Source organism: Penaeus monodon, chromosome 2 (assembly GCF_015228065.2).
Source record: "Penaeus monodon isolate SGIC_2016 chromosome 2, NSTDA_Pmon_1, whole genome shotgun sequence".
NCBI classification, from domain to species: Eukaryota; Metazoa; Arthropoda; class Malacostraca; order Decapoda; family Penaeidae; genus Penaeus; species Penaeus monodon.
The window spans coordinates 2,848,546-2,856,045 of NC_051387.1; the positions used below are offsets into that span (position 1 = coordinate 2,848,546).

General features: G+C 47.3%; 1 protein-coding gene across 8 annotated transcripts in view; it reads right to left on the minus strand.

Moving 5' to 3' along the window:
* The window catches only part of LOC119580101 (UDP-N-acetylhexosamine pyrophosphorylase-like), a 105,779-nt gene that overhangs the window by 88,861 nt on the left and 9,418 nt on the right, over positions 1-7,500 (minus strand). The window contains exon 1 of one of the 8 annotated variants that reach the window (XM_037928037.1): positions 6,774-6,809. The exons of the other annotated variants lie outside the window; for them this stretch is intronic. The gene's annotated coding sequence lies outside the window, so the exon portion shown is untranslated. Of the gene's footprint in view, positions 1-6,773; positions 6,810-7,500 lie in introns of those variants that run through there. 8 annotated transcript variants of the gene reach the window in all.

The window sequence follows — 7,500 nt, forward strand, 5'->3', positions numbered from 1 at the left end:
AGGAGAGAGAGGAGAGAGAGAGAGAGAGAGAGAGAGAAGAGAGAGAGAAGAGAGAGAGAGAGAGAGAGAGAGAGAGAGAGAGAGAGAGAGAGAATGAATAGAATGAGAAACAGAGAGACAGAGAAGGGGACGGGGGAAATTCATCACGAGGCCACGAGGAGCGAGAGGGAGGATTATCCAATGCACCGTTAGCGTGACTCCCCGGAGCGAAAGTAAGAGCGGCCCGTCGAGAGGCGTCCGGAGGTGACAATCGCCGCGACAGGAAAGTGAAGGCGGGCGGGCGGGCGGGCGGGCGGGCGGGGCGGGTGGCGTCCGCAGCCATTTCGAATCGGTGCCGTCGCCATAGAGGACTAGTAATCGATTGTAATGATAAAGGGGAACGAACGCCTGGATTTAATTCAACGCCTTAACAACAAAGAGGGGGGTACAAATTTGGGTTTCATTCGTCAATGTCTATGCATTACAGCAGGGGAATATATTCATTCGTCAATGTCTAAACAACAAAGGGGGATAAATACTTATATAATTCCTCATATAATCCAACCGAACAGGAAGAACACGAATGAATAAATAGGAAAAGTCAACATAAATCTGTAACCTGGGATCTTCAAGACTGTAGGCCTACATCGGCCTATCCATGACTGTGACTCAAATCTAGTTTATTTGCATATTTCCAATCTACTCCTTTATTCGTTTACGTGTTCTCTCGTATGTTCCAAGAATTCTACAGCTTTATGTAAAAATTTTTAAGAAAGGTTTTAGTAGAATTTTAAGATAATTCGAACACAACGCGACCCTTATTGTGACGTCATCAAGTTCTACCTGATATCAGATTTCCGTGAAAATCTACTTATGATAATATTCTCGAAATGTTATCTCTCTTCTTATCTTTTTTTGCTGAGAATGCTGCATGTGAAGGATGAAATTAGTGTTGAAATAATTATATAGATAAGAATAAGTAAAAAAAAATAATATTAACTTGGTATTATACATATAACACCTTATCTCATTGTCTCGGCAAATACTATTTTGAATATACTAATAATCATCAAATTCAATTAAAGCAAACAAATACAACCACGACGACTACATACACACACACACACACACACACACACACACACACACACACACACACACGCACACACACATGACATTTTCCCTCGAACTACCTTGAGACCATTTCCCAGCGCCACGCCCGGCCACGCAGCGCTCCCCCCGCCACACCTCCGCCCGGCCGCCATGTCACGTCATCCTCGCCCTCAGCGTCGCCGACACCAGGGCCTGCGACCATCCCTCGGCCACCTGCAGACGCCCCTTTCAGACCGGAAGCCTTGCCGAGCCCAATGCAAGGCTGGCGGAAAATGTCAACGCCGGAGGTCGGCGGGCTAGGCTAGCGGGCCCCCGGCAGCGTTGAAGGGCGCCGCCTATGGGTCCGCCAGGTACCGCCTCACTTCCGGTCACTCCCCCCAGGTTTTCGCGCGAGAGTAATGGCTCGGAAAACAGTGGTCACGCGCCCACGATCGAGAACGGAACGCACGATCCCGCCGATCTGAGGGGCGCGCGCTCGTTCTGGCATTTAGAAATGGGACCACACTCACGCTCCACATGTTGCAAGACCAACAGGTTAAGAGAGTGCAAGAGCAACCTTGGCTTGCAGGCCGTTTGACAAGCTAGAATGGTCAGTATGCCAGGCAACGAGGTTTCAGCGCTGGCTAGGCTGCTTCCATGCACGCACGCACACAGCAGATACGTCTTGTTACCTGTACATTTAACCCGGCTGACTGACAGCAAACGGCAAACGGCTTGGCACTCGTCCGCTCTCGCAAACAGCCGACCCCAACGACTGACCTTCGTGTATGGTTGCTCTCTACTTCGCCCCGTGCCACGTGACGGAGCCTTGCTGACTTCGGTGTCTAAAGTTTCCTGCACAGGCCTGGGGGATGGGGGAACCTGAATGTCAATCACTCACAATCGCTTTGTACAATGAAATCTAACTCGCGATGTCGATGATCACACCGGGAAGTTACCATCGAAATGACATATATTGCCCCCCCGCTCCCCTATCAATAATAACTCCAATTCTCAATAATTTTTACCTCCGACGCCGCTGACACACATCCGCGCCGCTAGTCCTCCCCAGAACAGTTTCTCGATAAACCCCGTAGCATGATGTGCCCCACTTCTAGCACCTCTGGCGTGATGTGTGCCTCCCACCCCACCCCACCCACCCACTTCCCCTCCCCTCCCCTCGCAGCTCTACAGCGTCCGTGACCCACTTCCACAAGTACCGCAAGTGTTAAGACGAAACCCGAAATTAGGATCCTGTGCTATATAGGAATGGGATTCAACCCTCCCTCCCTCCCTCCTTCCCTCCCTCCCTCCCTGACTCTCGCTCCTCGTACGTCCCCTCTCCGCCTCATCCCCCGGCAGCCACGTTCCCTCCCACCTCTCCGGTCACTAACCACTCTCTCTTCTCCGGAATTCACGATTCTTAAGGCCTCGTCACAGTCACGAAGACAAGGCATCACCTCTTCTGCTTAGAACTATTGGAATCACATTTTAGTTTTTTTATCGTTAATTAGGTGTGCTTGTGGCAAACGAAGGAATATAAGCCACAACCTCTTATAACTACTTTTGATATAGTTATTTCAATTCTTATACAGAGTAGATCATTAGAAGATGATGACAAAACCTCTCTCTCCTCTTCCTTCTCTCTCTTTCTCTATCCCTCACCCTCTCTCCATCCACTCTTCTTCCTAAAACTATCATTTTTCCCTCTCTCCTTCTCCTTCTTCACCCTCTCCTTCTTTTTCCTGTCCCTCTCCCACCCCCCCCCCACTCACTCTCTCTCTCTCTCTCTCTCTCTCTCTCTCTCTCTCTCTCTCTCTCTCTCTCTCTCTCCCTCAACTATTCCCCGTCCTCCCCTCCTTATCTCGCTTGCCTCGCTTGCCTCTCTACAGCCTTGAGGTCCGTTACAACCCGACTTGACAGACTTCCGCTTAAGATATTCACTTCAGTCACGTGTTCATCTTTTTTTTTTACATATACCTTGTTTTCATCTAAGAATCTTGCTATTACACGAAGCATCATCTCCCGTTAACAGACTGGACTTCTTCTCTCTCTCTCTCTCTTTTTATGACTTTTTTAAAGACTTGTTTGCCATCTTCTCATTTCGTACGCCTTTTTTTCTTCTTCTGTTTCCTTCGAACAAGAAAGCATGGAAGGAAAAGAAGAGGGGGGGGAGGAGGAGGAGGGGAGGGAAGGAGGAGGGAGGAGGATGGAGGGGAGAAGGAGGAGGAGGAGGAGGAGGAGGAGAAGGAGGAGGAAAGGGGAGGGGAGGAGGAGGAGGAGGAGGAGGAGGAGGAGGAGGGGGGAGGAGGAGGAGGAGGAGGAGGAGGGGGGAGGAGGAGGGAGGGGGGAGGAAGGGGAAAGGGGGAAGGGGAAAAAAAAAAGGGGGGACACGGAAAAAGGGGAAAGAGGTAGAGGAAGGAAGCGGGAAGGAGAAAGATGAAGTTGAAAATAATGGTGAAGAGGAGGAGATGGAGAAAGAAAAGGAGAAGGAGGAAGATAAAGTAGAGAAGAGGGAGGGCGAAGACGAGGAGAAGGAGAAGGAGAAGGAGAACGAAAAGAACAAGAAGATGAAAAACAAAAAAGATACCGTTGTTGACATAAAAAAAAAAAAAAAACAAGGATTAAACACACGATGACAACAACAGAATTAAAAACCCGGAGGAGGCGAAGGAAAGTAGGGGGGAGGAGGGGGGAGGGGAGGAGGGGGGCGTTAAGGACACCCGCACCTATCGGTCACTCGCCGAAAGGAATCCGCCGACTTTAAAGGGAAAGTCCTGAACGGAGGAGATAAGGATCGCGAGACCGTGGGGCCCACTCGGTCACTGGGACGCAGGGCGAAGGAGAGGCGGGGGAGGACTCTCGCTAAAGGGGGAGGACTCTCGGGGGAGGAAAGGAGGGCGAGAGGAAGGAGGGGGAGAGGAAGGAGGGAGAGAGAGAGGAAGGAGGGAGAGAGAGGAAGGAGGGGGGAGAGGAAGGAGGGAGAGAGAGGAAGGAGGGAGAGAGAGAGGAAGGAGGGAGAGAGAGAGGAAGGAGGGAAGGGGAGCAGGGAAGAAAGAAAAGGGGGGGGATAGAGAAGAGGGAGGGAAGAAAGGAGGGGAGGAGGGAGGGGGGGAAGAGAAAAAGAAGGGAAGAAGGGAGAAAGAGGAATGGGAGAGACAGATCGGGAAGAGGAAGGAGAGGAAGGACGGAAGAGAGAGAGGAAGAGGAGAGAAAAAAGAGAGGGGGAGACGAGAAAAAAGAGGAAGAAGAGGGGAAGATCGGAAAGAGGAAGGGGAGGAAGGAGGGAAGAGAGAGGAAGGGAAGGGAAGACGGGGAAAAGTGAAAGGAGAAGAAGAGGGGAGGGAAGAGGGGAAAAAGGAAGGGGAGGGAAAGATCGAAAAGAGGACCCATTTTGGATACAAGACTCTCGGTCACGGAGGAGGAGAAGGGGAGAGGAAAGAGAGGGAAAGAAAGGGGAAGAGAGGGAAAGAAGGGAAGAACAGAGGTAGGGAAAGTGGAGGTGAGGGGGTGGTGGAGGAGGAGGAGGAGGAGGGGGAGGAGGAGGAGGAGGAGGAGGAGGAGGAGGAGGAGGAGGAGGAGGGGGAGGAGGAGGAGGAGGTGGAGGAGGTGGGGTGGGGGGTGTGGTTGAGGGTGGAGATGGAGGTGCAGGTGGAGGTAAGGGAGGAAGGAACTTGTTCTATTTTATTAAAGTCCTCCTCTAGCTGTCTATCTATCTATCTATCTATCTGTCTGTCTGTCTGTCTGTCTATCTATCTATCTATCTGTCTGTCTGTCTGTCTATTCGTCTCTGTGTTTGCTTGTCCCCATTCTCCAGCCGTTTTATATACCTACCTCTGTCCATCTTCCTATTTTCTTTCTTAACTAATTAATTAGTCAGTTAATAGTCCCTCTCTCTCTCCCCTTCTCCCTCTCTCTCTCTCTCCCTCTCCATCTCCCTCTCCCTCTTCCTCTCCATCTCCCTCTCCATCTCCCTCTCCCTCTCCCTCTTCCTCCCCCTCTATCTCCCTCTTCCTCTCCCTCTATCTCCCTCTTCCTCTCCCTCTATCTCCCTCTTCCTTTCCCCCTCTCTCTCTCTCCTTCTCCCTCCCTCTCTCCCTCTCCCTCCCTCTCTCCCCTCTCCCTCCCCCGTGGAACGAGCCCAGTCAGCATCGACCGTTCACCAGCACCAAGGTCTTCCACCTTCCACCCACTCCTTACATCATCTTCCCTCCTGCTCCCTCCACCTCCACCTCTTTCGTCATCCACCCAGACAGATCCCCTTCCACCGTTAAGGCAATCTCCCAGTTTCCCTTTTCATTCATTTCCATTTCAATGATTCGCTTCTTGACTGTGATCTTTTAATTTTCAATTGTTTTTTATTCTTTTATTTACTGTGCACTGCTTTACCGTTATAGACAGGCGTGCGTGCGTGTGTGTGTGTGTGTGTGTGTGTGTGTGTGTGTGTGTGTGTGTGTGTGTGTGTGTGTGTGTGTGTGTGTGTGTGTGTGTGTGTGTGTGTGTGTGTGTGTGTGTTGTGTGTGCTGTGTGTGTGTGTGTGTGTCTATATATATATATATATATATATATATATATATATATATATATATATATGCATATATATATATGCATATATATATGCATATATATATGCATACATATATATACATATATATATATATATATATATATATATATATATATATATATATATATATATATATATATATATATATATATATATATACACTGCTTCCATACCACTGGGATAAGCATAACCCCTCTCCAGGCCAGAAACACCAACATCACTTTCCCTCTCACTACTGAACCACAACTAACCCCAGGGAGAACCTTCACCCCCCCCTCCCCACCCCACACACCCCTGGTCCTTCCAGCCAGCCAGACGAGACCAGGATTCCCCCCCTCCCCCCCCCCTCCCCCCCTGATCCTTTAACAAGGGATTCCCAAGTCCTTCCCTGGAACCGGTTCCCCCCGTTCTCTTCATGTCCTTTACCTCTCCCCTTTCCACCTCTGCTGGGGAGCTTCCACGCTGGGGAATGAGGTGGAGGAGTGGAAGGGTGGAAGGGTAAGGTGGAAGGAGGGTTGAGTGGAGGGGTGGACGGGCGGTTGGGTGGAAAGGTGAAACAGGTAATTGGGTGGATAGGTGGATGGAACAATTCAAGGTGACCGTGACATTTACCGGGCTTTGAGGGAGGGAGGCAGTGAAGGGGGAGGGGCGTGAAGAATGGAAAGAGAAAGGCAAAGGATGGGAAAGCGAAAGGGAAATACAGAGGAAGTAGAAAAGAAATATATATATATATATATATATATATATATATATATATATATATATATATATATATATATATATATTCACATATATACATACACACACACACACACACACACACACACACACACACAATAATATATATATATATATATATAATATATATATATATATATATATATATATATATGTATGTAATACATATATATGCAATATAAATATATATATATATATATATATATATATATATACATGTGTATATACATACATACATATATATATATATATATATATATATATATATATATATATATTCCTTGTTGAGAGAGAGAGAGAGAGAAAAGCCTCCACCTACGACTATCCTCAACTAAAAACAGGTACGATGCGATTCCCTTTGCTACATCACTGGACAGCCTTCACAGACATACTTTACCCAAAAACGCGAAGGTCGATTCAGCTATGAGCCTTACCTGGAAGAGAAGAGAAAAAATAAGGTTTAGAAGCAGGGCAAATGAAAAAAAGGAGAAAAAAAAAAGAAAAAATAAATAACTTAAAATATGAGAAACTATACACTAACACATATTCATCGAACACACCCACCCACCCAATCACCCACCCACCCACCCACACCCACACACACACACACACACACACACACACACACACACACACACACACACACACACACACACACACTGTTCAATTGTATTCCCCGAAAAGTGTTGTTGTAACACTGCAACAATCACTTTCAACATTAAATGTTTCCGAGACAATTTGAGCAACTCTAAATGTATATCACTAGCAATGAATAATTGTCTGTTTTAGTCTGTTTCTTTGTCTGTCTGTATCGATCACGTATCTATATTTAAGCTTATGTGTCTATTTATACTTTTGTATGTCTATCTCTATGCTGTATGGATGCGTGTTTTCATCTTTCTCATCTTCTGACGTGTCCATGTTCCTGTTGACGGCACAAACTAGATGTAGATTAATTCCACACTCTTTAAATAATTCAACGACAGATAAACAAGACAAAGAAAAACTCGCCACATAACTGGATTTCAACTTAACGCTACGCATGCCTTCGCTTTTTCAAACTGCGATTTCATTAATGTGCAAGAAATGTATCACTGTGGTGTACACGTCAATTTCAATGAGCA